General features: G+C 43.3%; 1 protein-coding gene across 1 annotated transcript in view; it reads left to right on the top strand.

Annotated features, from left to right (window-relative positions):
• LOC102560872 (pulmonary surfactant-associated protein D) overlaps nt 1-21,587 on the top strand; it is a 220,315-nt gene that overhangs the window by 5,142 nt on the left and 193,586 nt on the right. The window contains exons 4-5 of the mRNA XM_059729788.1: nt 10,375-10,497; nt 11,609-11,685. The gene's annotated coding sequence lies outside the window, so the exon portion shown is untranslated. The remainder of the gene's footprint in view (nt 1-10,374; nt 10,498-11,608; nt 11,686-21,587) is intronic.

Genomic DNA, 21,587 nt, shown 5'->3' on the forward strand with positions numbered 1-21,587 from the left:
TCACCTCCATCCTTGGTAAAGTCTTTGAAAAAATTATCAAGGCTCACATTTGTGAGAGCCCGGCAGGGCAAATTATGCTGAGGGGAAACCAGCTTGGGTTTGTGGCGGGCAGATCGTGCCTGACCAACCTAGTCTCTTTCTATGACCAGGTTACGAAACGCCTGGACACAGGAGGAGGGGTGGATGTCGTATACTTAGACTTCAGGAAGGCCTTCGATACGGTATCCCACCCCATACTGGTGAACAAGTTAAGAGGCTGTGATGTGGATGACTGCACAGTCCGGTGGGTGGCAAATTGGCTAGAGGGTCGCACCCAAAGAGTCGTGGTAGATGGGTTGGTCTCGACCTGGAAGGGTGTGGGCAGTGGGGTCCCGCAGGGCTCGGTCCTTGGACCGATACTCTTTAATGTCTTCATCAGCGACTTGGACAAGGGAGTCAAATGTACTCTGCCCAAGTTTGCAGACGACACAAAGCTATGGGGAGAAGTGGACACGCCGGAGGGCAGGGAACAGCTGCAGGCAGACCTGGATAGGTTGGACAAGTGGGCAGAAAACAACAGGATGCAGTTCAACAAGGAGAAATGCAAAGTGCTGCACGTAGGGAGGAAAAATGTCCAGCACACCTACAGCCTAGGGAATGACCTGCTGGGTGGCACAGAGGTGGAAAGGGATCTTGGAGTCCTAGTGGACTCCAAGATGAACATGAGCCGGCAGTGTGACGAAGCCATCAGAAAAGCCAATGGCACTTTATCGTGCATCAGCAGATGCATGACGAATAGGTCCAGGGAGGTGATACTTCTCCTCTATAGGGCGTTGGTCAGACCGCAGTTGGAGTACTGCGTGCAATTCTGGGCGCCACACTTCAAGAAGGATGGGGATAACCTGGAGAGGGTCCAGAGAAGGGCAACTCGTATGGCCAAGGGCCTGCAGACCAAGCCCTACGAGGAGAGACTAGAGAAACTGGACCTTTTCAGCCTCCGCAAGAGAAGGTTGAGAGGCGACCTTGTGGCTGCCTTTAAGTTCATCACTGGGGCACAGAAGGGAATTGGTGAGTATTTATTCACCAAGGCGCCCCCGGGGGTTACAAGAAACAATGGCCACAAGCTAGCAGAGAGCAGATTTAGACTGGACAGTAGGAAGAACTTCTTCACAGTTAGAGTGGCCAAGGTCTGGAACGGGCTCCCAAGGGAGGTGGTGCTCTCCCCTACCCTGGGGGTCTTCAAGAGGAGGTTAAACGAGTATCTAGCTGGGGTCATCTAGACCCAGCACTCTTTCCTGCTTATGCAGGGTGTCGGACTTGATGATCTATTGAGGTCCCTTCCGACCCTAACATCTATGAATCTATGAATCAAGAGTGAGGGCTTGCTTAAGGGCCACAAATGCTTGTTCGGCTTCAGGAGTCCAAGGGAGGGGTTCCAGGGTGGTATCATGAGTGAATGCTTGCAAGCATTTTGCAAAAGCAGCATAACCCAGGATCCACTGTCTACAATAACCTGTTGCACCTAAGAATCCCCTCATCTGTTTTCTAGTCATAGGTTTGGGAATGTTGAGGATAGCTTCAACTCTACTAGGGGAAAGGTGTCGTTCTCCTGCTGAGATATCATGCCCTAAATAATGTACCTTAGACTTGCAGAGCTGCAATTTAGATTTTGAGGCCTTGTGGCCTTTCTGAGCTAAAGCTGTGAGGAGTGTCAAAGTATCTTGCTTACAGGCCTCCAAAGTGGGTGAGGCTAACAATAGATCATCAACGTACTGAACAAGAGTGGACCCCCCTTTGAACATGATAGGATCCAAATCCTTTTTTAGGATCTGGGAAAACAGGGTTGGGGACTCTGTATATCCCTGAGGGAGTCTTGTCCAGGTATATTGAAATCCCTGATAAGTAAATGCAAACAGATACTGGCTATCCTTATGAACGGGGATAGAGAAAAAAGCAGAACAAAGGTCCACTACTGTGAAATATGTAGCATCTGAAGGGATACAGGAAAGAATAGTGGCAGGGTTAGGGACCAGGGGGAAAGCGGGTAAAACAGTGGCATTTACAGCTCGAAGGTCTTGCACAAAGTGATAAGTATCTTTACCAGGTTTCTTGACAGGTAGGATAGGTGTGTTGCAAGGGGAGTGTATTGGGACAATAATCCCTTGCTCAAGGAGTGAGGAAACGACAGGCTTGATCCCTTCCTCAGCTTTCTTTGAGATGGGGTACTGTGGGACACGAGGAAGTGGCTTGGCAGGGTTCAAGATGATACGCACTGGTTCAGCACTCAGCATGTGCCCCACTTCATTCGCATGGGTGGACCACAGCTGTGGAGGTACTCATGCCAACAGTTCCTCTTGCAAGTAAGAAGTGTCAGGATCAGAGTGCTCCTGGGTTAGCAAAGCCACAAGCTCGGTTTCCCTATGTTCCGGTACCTCAAGGTAAACACCATCTGGGCTACAATAAATCACGCATCCCAGTTTACACAGCAAATCCTTACCAAGAAGGTTGACAGGTGCACAGGGGCTAAGAAGAAAGGCATGATTTTCAGACAAAGGGCCAATAGAGATGGTGACAGGTTCAGAGACGGGATGTGGGATAGGTTGTCCGCCTATACCGACAGCATTTACAGTTTCAGGAGAATAAGGTAGAAAAAGAAACTCAGCAGACTTTAGCGTGGAGCGGGACGCTCTGGTGTCGACAAGAGAGGAGACAGGTTTACCAGAAATAAGGCATTCAACAAACGGACCAGATTGGTCAGTAGCAAGCAAAGGAGCGATGATGTCACTGTCCCTCAAGCTGTCCTATTCAACACTGGGAAAATTGACAGGAAGTGGAGGTGGGGGCTGGGGTCTGGGTCCTTGGCCGGGGCGGTTGGGGCATTCTGATTTCCAATGTCCTTCTTGCTTGCAATAATGACATTGGTTCCCATAGCCTGGGTTTTGTGGGCTCAAGGATCTGTCTCTTCCCCTGAATCTACCCGGGCCTCCCCTTCCCCATCCTCGTCCCCTTCCTTGAACACCTGTCTGGGCTCATGTGATCCCAGTGTATGCTCCTGCCAGTGGTGGGGGGGTCAGACTAGATGATCTCTTCAGGTCCCTTCTGACCCCAAACTACTATGAAACAGGAGCTAGAATGGCCCTATGTTTTAACTGCTTATGCATTTTCATCACTCAGTCTCATTCCAGTGCCATATGGTTTGGTTGGGAAAGTGTGCATCTTTCTTCTTGAGGCTTACTCTGGGGGGGATTTTCTGTTTCTAGAGCAGGACACCAAACTCATTCTATAGGAAAGGCTGGGTTCTGTTTTTATAATTTTGCTCCCCAGTATAAATGTAGGATTCTATGTTCACAACTTTCACTGTCAGCAGGAGTTTTTTTATAAGAGTAAGAACTACAGTCTGGTCATTGTGTAATAAATATAGTTTTAATTACCATTATTTGTTCAGTTTAGTATTGGTTCAGTAATTTGCATTCAGCATTGCTTAGTAGGGAAATACGTTCCCCTTCAGAGTTGCTGTTTCTGCTGCTTTTCCACCTATCTTTCTCCTTCCTTTCTCTTTCTTCCTGTGCACCTCTTTTGCTCCTCTTTCTGCACATCATTTCCTCCCTCACCTGCCTCGAATGTCTTTTCTATGCCTTTGTCCATTTCATCCACTTATGTAGTCAGCAGTTAAATGGTTAATTATTTACATTAGTGTAATTTACATGTGGAATTAACATCCCATTTGTGCTGATGAAGAGTGGAGTCCACGCTGCTTAGAGTCATTACTTCTGATTTCCTTTACACCCAGGGAAAGATAGAATACTACTCCAGTTTACTCTAAATTTATATTTGGAACGTCATCTTCATAGTCATAATGGTTAGGAAAAAACTAGCTTAGAATCTAAAGCTATGGTGACTCGATATATTAGCCCACCTATTTGGGAACGTACATCATAAGCTTAGTCCTTATTATAGAAAATTCTGGCCCTGAAAATACATAACTCAGGGGTAAAGTAACTAAGTATCAGCATTTGTCAGCGCAGCTAGTTAAACAGCGTCCTCCAGTGGCTATAATTAGGAGCTGCAGTTGTTCAGCCACCAATATTTGGCTGATGGATTATAAACAGCCTTTAAAAAAGATAATGAAATATGCACAAATTTTGTCTATACCTATAAAGATTTTTTTTTGGCCTGCTAGAAGGGCAGTGTAGTGAAACATGCATAATCACTGCTAATGTGGCTAAACAATATTGTATTTCCCAGTGCAATTAATTTGGCACCTTCTAGTGAATTTTAAATTTGTTTAAAATAAAAATAATCACTCTGGGAATGAATTCAAGTAGCATTTTTTCCTCAAACCACACTAAAGAAAGTCTATACCATAACTATTACATTGTTGTTAAACCTCCAGTGAATATTCTTCTAAGATCCAATGGGTGTTTAATTAAACATACAGTAAATGTCTTACTGCATTTAAATTAACATCTGGTCTTAAGACACTAAAAGCCCAATTTAAAAAAAGTAACATTACTGGAGCAATAAAACCAAGAATTAATGGTGAGAGAATTTTAGAACTCTGTATTTTTAGGATATATGTTGTTTGGTTTTGGTCAGTCACTCACACCCTGATTGAGGAAAAGATCCCCATTTGTGATAGCACATAAACACATCCATAAAAACTGATAGGATGTTAGCATTTGCTTTAAGTTTAAGCATATATTTAATGTTTCCCTGTGCTGGAACCTCAGCTTGCATAGTAAGTAAGCTAGCCAGTTTCATTTCCTGTTTGTTCACCTTTTTGTTCTCATGCAGAAACATTGCTGTTGGTTCTAAGTGCCAGTGTCAGATGGAAAAGGATTACTTCATTTTATAATACATTCTGTTCACTGAATTATTAAAAGAATTTATGAAATCATTCCTGTTCATATAATATTACATTCTCGTTTCACAGAATGGGTGTTTATACTTGAGGCCCATATTTGATCCTACTGTGTCTTGCAAAATAATCTTTAAGCTGTATCAAACTTGGACCCTTAGCTTTATGCGTATTCTGCATCTTAAAAGTGTCTTCTTGATTGCAGTTCATTTTAACTGTATTTGGTAGGCTGATGCTGCCTTTCTTGCGATTTTTTTAAATACTTTTGTTTTGGATCATGATTAAGTATAATATACTCCCAAACAGAAAAGCTTTCTACTTCAAAGGACTTGATGTAATACAACATTATATTTCAGCATTGGGAGAGAGATGGGACTTTGAAAGCTTGGAGTATAGTATGTGACCCATACATACATACATTACAGTGAAGTAGCAACCAAAGTTCACCTGGCAGATTTAGTAAGCAAATCTTCTCACTAGTAAAATAAGATCATATTTCATACCACATTTTCTTCCCCTTTGGGTCTGCTGAGACCTCACATGGTCTCTAAATTATTAAATTAGGTCTTCCTTGATCATCCAAAGGTCATGCTGTCTAATGTGTGTTAATGTGATGAAAGTGTCAGATACAATTAGTTTAGGTAGTAAAACATGATTTTATAGCCCTAAGTGCAATAAATTAGTGTGTTTCTCAGAGTGCTGTAGTCAGTGAAATTTCTGCACCATTAAGGTTTGATGAGGAAACTCATGTCCTCTCTTGGATGGTAGGTGAGAATGGGAAGTAGTGACTAGAAGTTGTGTGCTTTGCCTTCTATCACTACTATTGCTATCCTGTTAGATGGATTATATATCAAGTCAACATATCATCTGCAAGCTCTCAGGGGAAAAGCCAGGCAGTGTTGTTTTATAGTGCTTGAATATTCTCTTTATACATCTCTTTCTATGAAGAAAATTTCAAAATATATTTTAGACATTTATTTTACACAGCACACTGAAGAGGGGACCACTTTGTCAGAGAGGTCTATTTGTTGCTACTAAAATTTCAAATGTCCACCATGAAAAAAATCACTAATAAATAGCTGTGGGTGTTAAAACTGAGTAACTGAAAAGGAAATAATAGAGCGGGATAAATTGCCTTGTCCTATAATCTGTCTAATCAAGTCAAAATCTACAATTAACTGTCACTGTATCTGTTTTCTGCCTGTGAGCAGAAAATATCCAGATAGAAGATAAGCAGAGCGAGAGAGAAGGATCAATTTTAATTGAAAATTCTTGTAGCTCTGCTATTGAAAGATATAAAGATAAAGCAAAGTTGTGATATATATTTCTCAAATAAACACATGCCATTTAAGTACAAGATACTTTATTTTTTTACCAGTGGATCTTGTCATTGTTGTAAACTAAGAATATCTGTAGAAAAACATGTTGCTAAGAGTCAGGACATTCTTCCCCTTCAGACCCTTTCACCTATGAAAGCTGATATTTCTGGGAAGGATAGTGCCCTCTCAAATAATTCAGTGTTTTTAAAAGTTCTGCATAATTCAGAGAGTTATCCCACTCAAAGGGGTAGTAGTTTCAGAAAGGAAAAATACACAGCTGTTCAACTTCTCACCCCTCTCCCATCATTTCTAGGTGAATGAAAGAATTGTATTAAATAGTTTGCATGTAAAGTGGAATTGACAAAGCTTGCTTCTTTGACAGCATGGCAAGGAGCTGAAAGGGACCCTGTGTTATTGGAAAAGTGCCAGAATTAAAATCAAAATGTCTTCAAATCTTATGTTGCTGGAGTAGGTGGAGAGCTGTGTTCTCAAAGCATTATTGATGGTTCTGATATATTAAATATCTTTGTGCTTGTGTAGATTATATTACGTACACTTTCATATTATATAAGTGTAAGAAGGGACATCTAATTCTAAGAAACACAGAGGTAAAATTCAGCAACATCTAGAGAAGTTAGAGCATTTGGCAGGAATCAAAAGAATGAGGATTAATTAGGATAAATGCCAATGTGTGGGTCCTTTGGGAAGAAGTAATCTGATGTATAAGTATAACCTAGGAGAATGCTTGGTAGGAAAATGGTTAGGGGAAAAAAAGTAGCTAGAGCTGAGAGCGAACAACACATGTATCTTACATAAACATGTAATTTGCTGCTGCTGTAAAAATGCTGAACTCTAATATATAAATAGAAAAACCCTGTGTACAAAGGAGGCAATATTTATAGCATTGGTTAGGCTACACAGGGCAAGTTTGGGTTTCTGTACTTTTAAAAATAATGTATAGCACTACAGCAGTCTAATGGAAAGAGCCCAAAAGAAGGAACTTTGCCCTCTTATTTGTGTCAGACCCTACCATACTGTTGGCACTACATAACATAGAAAATAAGGGTTGTTAGGTGGTTCCATAAGCAAACGTGTGCAGTCTAAGGAAAAGAGGATTCATGCTATATAAAAAAGGAGGAATGGATCTTAAAAAGAGGATGTAAAAACCCAACATTTTGTTTTTTATGATAGGCAGCTGCAGGTTGGAATGACCCACCTGGTCAGAGGACCCTACCACAGCTGCTGCTTGTCTCCACAGCAGCAAAGGGAGAGTGCCCATAGTTGGCATGCATCCCTGTGGCAGCATGGGGAAAGTCCTGTTGCCAAAGGCCCCCACCACTGAATGCTACTGAAGCTCTATGTGCACAGGCTAGATCAAAAGGTTCTGCAGGCTGTAGTTTTCTGATCCCTGTTCTAAGATGCTGCATTTTAATTGTTTTTCTTTACATTATGCTAATAGTCTACACAAAAAAAAATGGCAGGAAACATAATGCTGTATTGTGCAAACAGCAGAGATCTTGGCCAGGCTTTTCAAAGTGTTATTGGGGGCCTTGCTTCTGATGCCAAAACTGCGTCATCTTCTCAGAAAGTATGGAGGAAACCCTCTCTGGTAATGAAGCTTCCCTTTAAGCTAAATCAAGCTGGCTTACTTGAACATGGATTAAACTATTTCAGGAAATCTTGGCCCTTCTTTGAAGGCAATTCTTGTATTCAAGGACTGGGAGAACAACAGTCATCATAAGGACATGGAGTATCTCATAACTCATGTTCTATTTTCCCTAACAGAACTTCAGTACTGAACATTTGCTGTTTCTTTTTAAATGTTGTTACTGTTGTATACTCCATTTAGCAAAACAATTTAAGAGCTCAGAATCAATTACAACAAAATTCCTAATCCAACAAAGTTCATATAGGTTTCAACATGTTTATTTACAGGTTTAAAGTTAACCATGTGCAAAAGTGGTTTTATGGAGCAAAGATGTAATCGGACATAATTTGTTTAACAGTTAAAGCAGATTTTAATATAGAAAAATTGACAAAATCCTTGGGGGTTTTTTCTTCTGCAAAATAACTGTGTTCATGAAAGTTGAGTGAATTTTGAATCCTTAAGATAAAACAATTAAACCACTCATTTTCACGGGTAATCTTATTTTGAACATCTCCACCCTCTTTTGGGCAACTGAGGTACAGTGAGATTAAGCAATTTCTCCAGAACCATACAGTATAAAATTGGCAGAAGTAGCAATAAGCTCTAGGTCAAATGACTGGCATCTGCATCAGCAACCGCATAGAATCATTAAAAATAATATATATTAGCTTAGGTTAGATTAAATCTGCTCTGGTTGTCTTACAATAGTATAGTAATGATAGGCAAAACTTTTGCTTGTAATTCAAATAAGTTAAAAAAAAACATGAGCAATTTATTTGTCCCTCTTGAGGAGATGATTGGCATTTTGTAAGAGTAGACCAGGGGTCTTTACTGGAAGATCTGTTCTGTTGCTACCATCTATGATTCCACAACCAGATCCTCAGTTTATGCAGAGGCTGTGTTGCTTTCAGTGGGGTTACCCCAGCTTCCATCAGCTGAGGATCTAGACCATAATTTCTAAAACCTTGTAAAATTACATCGTTCAGTTTGTGCACATGTGCATGCACGCACGCACACACACATATATACATGCATGTATGCATATACATATATAAGTAAATGTGTGTGTATATATGTACATATACACACAGCATAACATATATATAAAGTGTTTGTTTGTATACCTCACTGTTTCTTTAGCTTTCCTTACCCAAATAGTTTTCTTTTCAACGAGAGAAAATTAAGTATTGATAAACAATGGAAGTCTATCTGGTTTCTAGAATAACTTCAGGAGTCCTGCAAAGTACTTTCTCCAGTTTCCTAAGGAGAAATAATATCCTGTATGAAAGCAATTTCTGTACAGAAACTGATCCATGTATAAGGCACAGTCTGCTTTATTATGGGGATGCACATCATCATCACTGAATTTGTCTGTTTCTTCTTAAGATTTCATGACTTTTTGTAGTCATTTCTTTGCAGCATTATTTTAAATGCATAATATGAAATTTTGGCCATATTGAAGTCAATGGCACAACTTCCTGTTTACTTCAGTGGGGTGATATTTCATTCTAAATCTCTCTCTCTCTCTCCCCCTTGAGTTTGCATTCTGCAGGTATTGTGTCTCATCTTTGCTTTCTACAGTCTACTACCTGCTCATGAGGTGAAAGGTCACTTTGTAGCACCCTTTCACCTAAAGCTTTGGAAAGAAAAATGATCCTTGTTTTTGCAACTTCTTATGAAAATAGATTCCCAAGTGTCTTAGAATTCTTGCAGAGTTCACTTGTAAATGTGTTTGTAGGAGCTCTTCATGATAAAAGCTTGCATCAATCTTTCCAACCTGAACACATCCTGACTCACCTACATTCAAAACTTGGCTGAAGCTTGTTCCAAACGTAGAAAAGCTTTCTAGGAATTTTGGCCAGATTCTCTGAAAGAAGCTTCGCTATTTGCGTCCTCAAGTTCCATGCTTCTAATGAAATTTGGGAGTAAATGATCTAATTGGTTCAGATTTCATTTGGACATTTGCCTCACTCTTGTACACATAGAAGATTTCTCTAATTATTATTAATTGATCATAAATTATAGCAGAATAGTAACCTTGCCGTGGTTAGAACTGAGTATTGATTTCTCTTTAAAGAGAAACTCTTCTTATTACTCTAAAATCCACATGTTGATTCGCTGTCCCCCTTCCCCATTACTGATTAATTGTGCAATGACCTGAAGACTAGCCACATGTGGAAAGTACTTATCACATGATAAAAAATCTCTAACCAGCAATAAAGTTATATCTAGAAAATGTGTACTAACTTTACAGCTGGTTGCTATTGAGCTTTAATTTGCATGTATAGTAAGGTCTCCCTTGTGGCTGGGAACCTCATCAGCTGCAGGGGTACACTATACCCCCATGACACCCCAGCAATTGTGTGGATTGTGCATTAGGTACAATCACGTCTTTATGTGCATGACTAGAGGGGGCCATATTGTCTTTAATTTTTTGTATCTCATGGGGCTAGGAGTGTAGGATAGATTTAGTAATTTGTTTTGAGATAATTTTTAAAAGATGTCCCTGCAATACAGACTCACAATGCTGTTATCAGTACATGTAACTGGGAAGAACATGTTAATTGCAGGGTGCATTACACAGATCTGATATCTGAGCTGGGAGCTGATGCTTAGCACAGCATGCAACTGGGAGGATGATCTGAGAATGGGGACATTTGATGCATAACAGAATCCTGCAGTCCTAAAACCAGGTAAGAATTATGACAGCATACACTAAAATGAAAGGAGATGTCTACATCTCTTGGATCAATCATTCCTGGTGTTGTTTATCTTCTTGGGTCTCTCTAAACTGAGCAGATCTCATTAAGATGGATGTGTTACTGAAGGCCTCCATGATCTTTCCATACTCTAGGGATCAGTTGCTGAAGGAAGAAAAACACAGGGATGGGTGTGGACCTGAGAATGTCAGAATGCTGTTATATATGATATTTGGTATGGTGTGATAAGAGTCAGGGAGAAGGGATGTGCAGGTTACCACCAGTCTTTTCTCATGCTCTTAAAACAATCATAACCTACAAAGAATGAAACATGCAAAATACTGTGAAATATCCAATGTTTTTCTACCCTGTCAAGAGGAAAAAGGACCATAGCAAATCATTGCAGGATCCTTTACCTATTATATGATACCTATACTTCCTCAATTTACTGTTATCTCCTGCAAATAACATCTATTTTATGATTTTAAAAATACTTTCTAGGACAGGCTGGCAACCATATCCAGCCCATTGAACTTTTGGATCCATCCTGTACATGTCAGGTTTCAGTAGTGCTTGGTGGCTGGGGGCTCTTTTTATGGACACTAACCCTGTACTGTCACGGAGATGAATGCTGGTGGCAGCAGGGTCCTAGCGCTCTGGCCCACAGCTTGAAAAGGCTGCCTACCCCTGTTCTAGGAACTTCACTGGCCAACCTGTGGTAAAATCATCCTGATTTTTATGAAAAAGTTTTATCCCATTGAAGTCTCTCCAAACTGTTCAGATTAATTTGATGATACAGTAGATCACAAACACCATTAGCTGCCACTATTCTGCATTAGTCAAGCTTCTTGTTGGTGAATCCACAGAATGTTTTTCTTCATGAAGTTTAAGCAGTTTATGTTTAGAATAGTTGAAGTGTAAATTAAAATGTAATTATTTTAAATGGTGTGCTTGGCTTTTACAGTATGTTTGCTAATAGTAGTTTTAATGTACCAGAAATAGTATGAAGGATATATATTTGTGAGATAACTAGAATTATTGATTACTTGTCTTATTTTACATCTCCTCTTCCACCAAGTAAACATTTTATATCATTCTTTTCAAGAAAGAAAAATAAATTGATGTTAAGATGACTTCAAAGAAAGAAGAGTCCCTTTGACACAATTCTGTTTTAAGACAGTGGTAAGTATACGTGTCTTTCTAGCTAATAGGGCTGCATGAAACAGCACCATTTCGTTTTGACTTCTGTTTTGCCATTTTGAAGGGACGGTGTTTTGTTTCATTGTTTCATTTCATTTTGAAGCACTGTTCCATTTGGTTTCGTCACAACTGTTTTGCTGTTTCGACGTGTTTTGACATTTCACCAATAGGCTATAATGGGGAATCATAAAAATGCCTATAATTGTCATTTCTTGCCTGATTTGAATGAAAAGTGCAGGGATCATAGCCCCTTCAGAGGAGATAGGTACAAGGAGATAGATGCAGGGGCTTCTGGGAAACTGCACCTCAAGATGCTGACACGCAAAACTCGTGTGACTTGCTGGCAGTGGCAGCCTCCTGTCATCCCGAGCACAGATCTGGGGGCCTGCACCCCCAGGAAGGCTGTGGGACTGTGCCAGACTCCTCCAGGGTTGCAGGCCCCTGGATCTGTGGTCAGGATCACAGAAGGCTGCTGCTGCTGCCTGGGACAGCCCATGCCCAGCACCAGGAAGACCACCCTCAGGCAGCAGCAGCAGATCTGTCATCCTGTGTGCAGAACTGGGGGCCCACACCTCTGGGAGGGCTGTGCTGGACTCCTCCTGGGGGTGCAGGCCCCCAGATATGTGCTCAGGATGACAGGAGGCTGCTGCTGCCACCTGGGACCAGTGCTGGGTATAGCTGTTGGCCCCGGGCAGCAGCAGCAGTCTCCTGTCATTCTGCTTGCAGATCTGGGGACCTGCACCCCCGGGAGGACTCCAGCAGTGCTGGGAGGGCAGATTGAGCTCCATGGGGCTGATGGAGCTACTCAAAATGCAGCTCTCTGAGCAGGTGCACCAGCCCCATGGAGCTCAGTGGTGGGAGAGCCAGTGGCAGAGCTGTTCAGGGCCCAGCCCTGGCCAGTGGCTCTCCCCCACCTCTCACCACGGGACTGAGCTGTGTGGGTCTGGCGGAGCTGCTCAGAGTGCAGCCCTAGTTCTCTCCCACCTCCTGCCACTGGGCTGTGCTCCAAGTAGCTCTGCCAGCCCCATGGAGCTAGCCCAGCAGCAGGAGATGGAGCACAGCCCTGGCTGTCCCCTGCCTTCTGCCACCAGGCTGCTTCAAAACTTGAAACATTTCAAAACTTTTGAAACATTTCAAGTTCCCTCTTTTAGTTTCAAAGTTGTTTCAAGGCCTTTTGTTTCATTTTGATGTTGCTGTTTTGAGCTCAAAACATGCCGAAACAGCTTTGAAACAGAACACTCATTAACATTTCGCACACCCCTACTAATTAATTGCCTTTATGATCACACTTTTGCTGTATGCCTCTTCTGCTCTGTGAATGACATAAAATTTCTGTCCGGTGGCTCCTGGCTACAGTTCATTTTCTTATAATCACCTTCATTATAAGAAAACCTCTTAATTATATTGAAAATGCTTTGAACTCAGGAAAACTACCGTAATGAAAAACCTATATAATGTTTTCATAAGCGACATAGAGAAGAAAAAATGAGGCATTTCAGGAACCATATAGTCTGTAAAGTGTCATTAGCTAGGGAAAAGGAGGAGGGCCTGGAATTAAAAATTCCTGAATATATGTATGCCTTGTAATGCAAATAATTTGCTGTCTGACTATAGGCAAGACACTTAATCTTTCTGTACATCTTCCCATGTATAAAATGATAATGATACTTAACCATCTCATAAGTATGCTGAAAAACTTAAATCATATTTCAACAAAGAACTTGGACACCCTCAAAGGAATGTCTTATATAAATGATTTAACTAGTCATATTTATTTTTAAGTGCTAAGTGATGTTAGATTCTGTCCATCTAGGCTTATTTATTAGTAATAGTGTTAGTAATTTTATACTTTCTTGCTGTGGAAAGGACAGGATGTGCTGAAAGCTGCAGTGCTAGGAAAACTTATTGGGGCTGCTGTGAATTACTGTTAGCAACTACAGTGTTTAACAATAGGGTTGATTACAGTTTGGTCATGAGGCATTTTGCCTGAGGAAAGCATGACCATGCCTTCAGAGTAGTTTGAGAAGTAGGTGATGGAGGCTGAGGGGGCTTTGCTTTTTTTCCCCAGTTGTCAGTGTTTTTAGCCTTGATTACTCTTACTCTTAACCTCACTCAATTGGTTATTTTAAAGAAAAGAGGGTTTTTCTCCAGAAAGGTATACATGGTTATGTACTCATGCATGTTACAAATGTTTGATAACCATTTGTTAGATGTTAAAACAATTATCAATGCAGAAAGAATCTTGAAAAGTTTACTACAGAATCTCTGTTGCCTCTTGTACTATTTTTTTAAATGCAGTTTTTGGCCTCAGAACACAGGCTTAATAGCCATCCCTGACAGTTTCTGACTTCCTCTCTCATCACTCATTAGAGGCACAGTCAGGGAGTTGAAATGATCCTGGCACTTCATTCCCAGCTCAAACTAACACAATGAATGCCTTGTGGGTTAATTATCTTGAGCCCTTGTAAAAGGAATTCTGGCTTCTGGTACAGCAGATTGTCACAAGATGCGGTAAGGAATCGCACATGATTTTGAGACTTGTATGCAGTGAATGTGTGTCACCGTGGTAACCGTTTGCACCTGCAAGCATGAGTCATAGAACTGAGGAATTTGGAACGTGATTTTGCACTCTTTATGGAGCACTGAAAATTGTTCCTAGACAAAGAATAGAAAATATCTTCACTTTAGCAGTCCAACTGGTCTGGCAAACATCAATAGAGTACCTGATTCTTTATAATCCAAAAAACTATGCCACTTTATGCCAGAAAGTCTGTTCCCTTGTTTTTAATCAAATATATTTTCTATGATGATGATTATTACTGTGAGATCTGATGGATGTGAAATAAGAAACCTAGAAAGGTCTACAGATCTCTCTCTCTCAATATAAATAGAGCATTTCACTTTTCAAGGCTTTCCAGGTATTTTCTAAACTATATTAAAAATAATCTTTGAGTCCATGTATAAAATGTAAAGTAAATCTGTGGGTTCAGATGATGGTAAAACTCAGAAGACGGCTAGCAATGGTTCTATGCTAATAAAATTGTTTTTTTTTCTCCTGAAGAGTTCTTTGCAAAGCTAATAGTACCTGTATTTTTGCAAACCCATTTGATTTTATGAGGCAGATGCTTAGTTGGTGTAAATTGGATACCTAAATTGATTTCAGTGGACCCATGGTAATTAATACCAGCTGAGGATCTGGCCTTTTAAGTTTTGGCAATAACATTTTACTTCTCTGTAACACCTCTAATCCCAGTGTCTCGAAGTGATTTACAAACATTAATTAAGCCTCACAATACTCCTGTGATGTATGCAAGTGGTGTTATTCTTAGGACTGTGCTAAATATTCATAACAGAATTGAAGACAAAATTTACCTCTTTTAGAAATCTCAGCAATATCAAAGACATGTGGTGTTGTTTGAGATTTTTTTTTTGCATCAGCAAAATAAACTAATGATGGTAAAAACCATTTATATGCTTGAGTCGAAGTTCATAGAGCATCCAGATAATCTACTTGTAAATTTTAATAAACTGAGTTTCATCACTGTGTTAAGTCACATGGCATTTCTTCACATTTTGTGCATCTACCTCATGTGCTCAAGGGGATATTAAGAGTCATTTTGACCAGTTTGCTTTACCCTAGACAGTAATTTAGGGTACAGACATCTAAATCATGTCGAAAGAGGGGAGAAAGCATGCAAACACCATACTGAGGTGTGTCCAGATCTTTAAAACTATTTAGGCCTTGCAGTGGGTTTGGCTCAGTTTTGCTTGAGTAATATAAATGACTAGATCCTATCTTCAGAAGCGATTTAGGAACTTAAAGTCATGTTTACATTGATGATTGAAAGACTGTCTGGACTTTTATCCACCCCATTCATCCTCAGCAAGTCTGGGCATAGGTGTGGAAGATCTGTTCAACTTCCCTGTAAGTAAATCTGTCAGGGGCAGCTTGCCTCATGAGATGACAGTTTTACAGTGTGGTTGTAGCAGAACTGCATGCTATGGATCAAAGAGTACAAAAAGTCTTCTGGCAGCAATTCCACAATTCTCTTTTTTTTGTCTACCAGTTCTTCAGCACTTCTGGCTGAAAGCTGGGTGACATGATTTACCTCCTCATTTGGTAGGTATCCCTGGCATACAGAGTTCTCCAGAGCAATTATACACTATAAACCTCACCCTGCTCTGCCACTCCAAACACTTTTCCCAATGCACTAACTAGATTGTGATTCTTATGCAACATGAGAAAAACCTGTAAAAGACTGACAAAGGAAATGTCTCAACTCTGTGCTTCAGTTGCGGGAGCTGCATAAGATTCTTGCCAGTGCTCGGTATACCAAGCTTCTTGCCTCACATGACTCACATTCTATGGGAGGGGGGTCTTACAACTGAAGGGAAAGAAGATGGAAACTGTTGATGGATGTTTCCAGGATGCAAACACTGTTATGGAAACTGGAAGCCCAAGGACCCCAGAAAAGTCCATGCAGGACATGTTTCCTGTGCCTGTTCTGAGAGGATGTCTTTGGCATTCAGCTCACAGATGCTTTCTCTTTCTGAATTACAGCTTTTTCATTAAGTACACATTAGTTTATCCATTTTCCATTATTGTGTCAGCACTTGCTTTGTGTGCTTTGGTTTCTTTAGTTTGTTAAATTAGTAGTTCAGTTTTGTTTATTTTAATTTTTATTAGTATGGTTATTTCTGTGGTTTGTTAAAAAAATATAGTTTACATTCAGATGACCTGACCACAGTCTCTTTAAGATATGTGTGTTTTTGCATTTAATCTGTTCATTGAGATTATTGCTGTAGCCTGCCCCACTGTAACAGGAGACAAAGTCACAGTATTGCAAAAAGATTTTGTTGAAGTATAAAAACAGGGGAAACCACCTACATGTTCCAATGATTTGATACCCATATGTCCCAAAAATAGATAGCATTGGAAGCCACAGTTAAAGTAATACACAAGTCAGCTGACAAAACAACACTTTATTCACCAACCACAATTCATCAGAAACTAAATGTCCTATGTATGTTAACAGCTCCTTCTCCATAGTGGTTCAGAGAGTGGTTAAAGAGGGGAATTCCAAGATCTGCTACAAGTCAGTAACCTGCAAAATAACACATGAATTAGTAGGTAATTAATTACTAGAACCACCCTATGGCATGAATGTGAGTGTTCATGACATACCTAGTGTAGCAGTCTTGCCTTTTGGAGTTTGGGTTGAGTCCCAGGCTTTAAATCTTGCTGTTTTGATTGGTGGAGCTCATCCTCCATTCAGGAGGCAGCAAGAAGAGTTCAGTCACACCCCTTTCCTGAGGGGAGGGGGAGAAGAGTCATTTCTCCCCCCCCCCGGATTGAAGACTGCAACACTCAGGTCTGGAAGACTTCAGGGGTAGAGCCCTGGAGCATATAAAAGGAGCTACATGCCCAGCATGAGGGAAGCACATCCAGGAGTGAGAAGAGAGAAGAGTGGGGCTTAGAAGAGCTGTGGAGAGCTGCTCAGCAGGGAGAAGCAGTAGCCCAGAAGTGCCCCTGAAGACTTCCATCAGTGGGGAATGGTGGATGGCTCCAGCGGCTAGGCTTTTAGTGTGCAGCACAGCATATGGCATCCAGACCCTGGGAGCTGCATGAGGCAGCTCAGGTCTGCAACCTCTGGTGTGTAGCCAGAGGCACAGTGCACAGGACGGTGCATGGACCTTTGGACCGCTTCGGAGGGTCTGGGAGTGGACTGAGCCTGGTGCTGCATGAGGCAGCCCAGGCCTCCAACCCATAGCAAAAGGCTGAGTCCAGAGAGCCAGACAATGATCGGGCTACTGAGCCAGCTGACAGGGCCAAGCCAGAGGCCCCAGAAGCTCTGCATAGTGGAGCTCTGTTCCAGGGGACAGCAACCCAACCCTGAAGCCCACTGCAGGTGAGAGAGCAGCCTGGTGTAGAGGATGAGGACCACCCTCCAGGCCTGGGAGCCATGAGTTGCAGGGAAAAGAGGATTCCCACAAGGGATGGGAGTTCCCCCTGGTTAGTTAAGGGCTCCTGAAAGGGAAGGTCTCACTAGGAGGGCCCCCCTAAAGTTATCAGCTTCTTTGTAGAGCTTGGGAAAAGCCCAAGGGCATTGGGGTTTCCCCTCAGGATTATGTTTATCTTTGGGGTTTAACTGTTTCAAATCAGATACTTACCTGTGATTTACCTGTATCTGGAGCACTGGTATAAGGTTTTATGCCATTTACCCGGATGGTATTGTTTATGTTACTGGTTTAGATACCTTATAAACATATATACATACACATTGTACTGCAGGGTTTATATCCATGTTCCTTTCCCTTGTGATAAGTTAATGTAAATAAATGTGTATATAGTTAAGTCCCCTGACTGTCCTGGCCTGGTTCCATAGGGACAGAGGGAAACTGAGTGGTCTGCAGTTCCCATCCCACAGCACACCTGCCAGCTAACAATCCCCTTTAATTGGAGAAGGAGAGTATATACCCAAGTTACCTGGGCTAACTAGTTTTGCTAGCTTCTCTTTCCATGAGCCTGTATTGCTTAGGGGCATGTTACAAATTTTATACAGAGTAAAGTAGTACACAGTGAGAGAAATGAGCATTTGGTTTGCTGGCATTCAGTCATTTTTGGAGGCAGTGCCATATTTCCTTCAGCTTTCCAGGGCTAGGGACAGAAGTTACACATAAACTGGTTTAAAACTTACTGAAAGTTACAGCTGGCTTTGACTACAAATCCCAGAGGCACCTGGAAATAGAAAGAGGAAGTGATGAGCAACCCTTCAGAGTCCTGCTGCTGTGATCCTGGCTTGCAAGTCCCAGAGACTTTAGGGGCAGCAGGAAGAGGAAGTGAATACACAGACCATGCCTGCAGTGGCTCAGGCCAGAAGCCACTGGAGCTAGGTGTCAAATAATCTGCAACAGTTGGATGGATATGTACAGATGGACCCTGGCCACAGGGTAGAGGGGTCCCTGGGAGCACAGCACTGGTTAGGTTACAGCCTCACTACACCTAGGAACAGTTGGGTCTCAGGCTGCCTTCACCCTGGGAGTCCAGATGCTCCTGAATGAGGCTTGTTCTTTAGCATAGCCAAGTGCCAGCCTGAAAGCAAAGCCAGGCCACAGCAGTTTCCCAGAGAAGGGAAGCAGCCTGAGCTCTCTAGATAGCCTACTCCCAGCAGCTGTGATAGGTCTGCTGCTTCTGGGAGATCGTGATGGAAATGAGCACGGGGTACTACAGGCAGCCTTGTTTTCTACTTCCTGGTGCTTCTTTGACTCCTCCTCACATGTGGGGTCAAAGGATCAGAAAGGGGGAGGAAGGGCAGAGCAGATGCTGTTTAGATGGAGTCAAGTGGCTCATTTATTAGCAAAGCAGCATGATGCAGCAGTCAGACTTCATTATGCCAGTCATGTGGAATCAGCTGTGACCTCTTCACAGACTATGCAGCAGTCCAGGCCTTGGTAAAAGGCTGCTGGGCACTGGCCAGGGGTTTGCAGGATGCCAGCAATGAACACTCACTGGGCAGTGTTAACTGGGGCTATTGCCTCACTGTGGGAAGGGATGACAGCATCTCCATCTCCCTGAAGATACCACAGGTCCCTGTTGGAATGGGAGCACTGGGTTTGCTCAGTTCAGATGGTCTCTGCTTGGTTGTGAGGCAGGGAAAGCTTCCCTCCTGGATGCCCCAACAGTCCCTGGCTCCCTGCAGCATAGGTACACGCAGACTTACACTGGGAATCCCTGAGTCTGGAGGGAGCTGATTGGGGGGGGGTGCACTGCCAGTGCCCCACACTCCAGACCCACACCCCCTTGTCTCCCCAGTACCCTTCACTCCCAATCCACAGCCCCCTCACCCCTGTTGGTGCCCCTCACTCCTGACCTTCAGACCTCAGCCCCCCCCAAGCCCTGCTGGTGCCCCTCACTCCTGACCCATAGTACCTGCCTCCCCAGGCCTGCCAGTACTCCTCACTCCTGACCCACAGCCCCCTGCCTCCCTAGCCCTGCCAGTACCCCACTCCCAATGCACAACCCTTGCCCCCCCCAGCCCTGCTGGTGCCACTTACTCCCAACCCACAGCACCTGGCCCCCTAGCCTGGCCAGTGCCCCTTACTTCTGACCTGCAGCCCCTGCCCCCCATCCATGCTGGTGCCCTTCATACCTGATCTGCAGCCCCTTATCCCCCCAGCCCTGCTGGTGCCCCTCACTCCCAACCCCTGGGGTCTCATTTCCTTGCCAGGACACTGCAGCCCCAGGGAGGGGAGCCTGGCCTGGCAGAGCCCCTGCCTTGAACAGGCCCTGCTGGGTGCTTGCCATTTCCCGCCATTGGGAAGACTGCCCCCTTTCCTTGGGGGTGCAACTGTGTATGGCTGGGCTGCTCTGTGACAGCTCTTCCTTCATGCCCCTGGAAGGTGCAGCTTATCCAAGAGAGGCATAACATCTGCAAGCAGCTGCACCTCCCTGTGCAGAGTGGCAGTATGCACATCCTGCAGGCCATGCAGTTTGGGAGAGCCTGGAGGCTGTTCCCTTCCACCATGCTGAGTGCTGCCATGCAGACAGCTGGGGCAATGAACTTATAATGAGGCTGAGTCCACCTCCATGGGCCCCGGCAACATCACATCCCGAGAGCCTTTTGCCTGCTGGGGGCCTTTTTAGCTTCTGAAAGGGGAGAACTCAACTCCCCATGTGCCTGGCAAAGCACAGACTAAACCCTGTGGGGAGTGGGACTCACCCTGCTCTGTTGAGTGCAGGCTGAGGCCATGAACTTCACCAGCTGGCTGCTCTTTGGACTGGGGCCTGGCTTTCTGGGTGCTTCCCTCATGTCCCCTTCCCACATCTTCCTAACCAGCCCACCCTGTCTCTTCTGACCTGACTCCTGGAGGGTTTATCTTTTCCAGCAGGAAATGTTGCAGCTAAAGCTTGTAGCCAGGCTTCAAGGCTGCTGGTGCCTCCCTAGCTACTAAGCACCGTGCAGAGTTTTCGAAGAGGCAGTAGGAGGCTGCTCCAGGAGCATGGCAGGCAAGGGCAAAAGCAGGACTGGCTGGGGAAAGAGAGCCCAAGTCTCCCTCCAGGACTTGGGACTGTTGCATATGCCCTGCAGAGGGTTTCGCCCTGTCTAATGTGCAGCCAGGCCCAGCTGTCAGAGGCTCTCACTTCACTGGTTCTTGCAGAAAACCCAGGCATACTACTGGCTGCAGGATGATGTACCAGCAGAGGTGAAGCACCAGTGGCTGGAGGGGCTCACCTCTGTCTTTTGGGAGGAGGCAGCCAGAGCCAACAGGGCCATGGTAGGCTGCACACAGTTGGTGCTGGTGGAAAGGGTGAGTGCAGCCTGAGTGGGATGCGACATATGCTTCCCCTGCCAGCCCACAGCTCCTAGATCATGGGGCTTTCATGGCATTGTCCTGCCGATGCAAGCAAGGATGCACCCAGCAGTGGAAGTCCCTTCTTTTGGGCACATGTGGGGGTGATTTTCCAGGGGGCTTGGCTGAGTTCATGGAAGTGCCCAAAAGAGACCACTTCTGCTCAGGGACCTGTGTCACAGGCCAGGCTGGACACTGTGAGTGTATCAATTTTATCACAGGCCAACTGGGCTGTTTGATTCAGTTTCGGATCAAGTAGGCAAAGTTGGAAGTGAAGCAAAGGCAAATTTATTATAGCTTACACACACACAACAGGTAACAGAAAGATAAATGCGATAAGCAGATAATACAGTATTAAAGAGCTAATAGTAAATAATAATAATAACAGATAATAACAACAGATAGATAGATCAATTCTGTCACAGGCCAACTGAGCACTGTGAGGGTATTAGCCACTGGGCTGTTCAAAACAACAGATAGACAGACATGGGTTGAAACTTATCGATAGTCCCTCAGTGCCAGGTACACGTAAG

This window comes from Alligator mississippiensis, chromosome 6 (assembly GCF_030867095.1).
Source record: "Alligator mississippiensis isolate rAllMis1 chromosome 6, rAllMis1, whole genome shotgun sequence".
Classification (NCBI taxonomy): domain Eukaryota; kingdom Metazoa; phylum Chordata; order Crocodylia; family Alligatoridae; genus Alligator; species Alligator mississippiensis.